This window comes from Hyposmocoma kahamanoa, unplaced genomic scaffold (genome assembly GCF_003589595.1).
Source record: "Hyposmocoma kahamanoa isolate Upper Pololo Valley unplaced genomic scaffold, ASM358959v1 84, whole genome shotgun sequence".
NCBI classification, from domain to species: Eukaryota; Metazoa; Arthropoda; class Insecta; order Lepidoptera; family Cosmopterigidae; genus Hyposmocoma; species Hyposmocoma kahamanoa.
Window position 1 is genome coordinate 5,812,861 of NW_020654229.1, and position 437 is coordinate 5,813,297.

Genomic DNA, 437 nt, shown 5'->3' on the forward strand with positions numbered 1-437 from the left:
GATTACTACAAAATTATGACCGTGTACGCTACGTTACGGCTAAAAAGGTTCTTTATCAGCAGTTTGTTTTATATTAGACATAATTTTAGAAATGAATTTGCAAACTGGATACTGCTCCGCTATGTATTTATAAAAATTTTCAAGTGTGATGCGCGCGTTGTGCACACACAAATAAAACAAGAAAAAATATTCATTTCGTTCATTGGTTGGTATCATATAAAAAAGAAAATTGATTAAAACCAAATTAAAACGTATAACTGGAGATGCACTCCCGGTTATTTATGCGTTCAATTTTTTTTATTAAATTGTACGTCCAGTTTCGGCCCGGCCAATTTGATAGTATATTAAGCGCCATTCTGTGTCATACGTCAAGCATACGTCTAACAAGAAACCGTTCATTCATTTTTTGCCTGTGGTCGACGTTTTTGTTTTTCGCC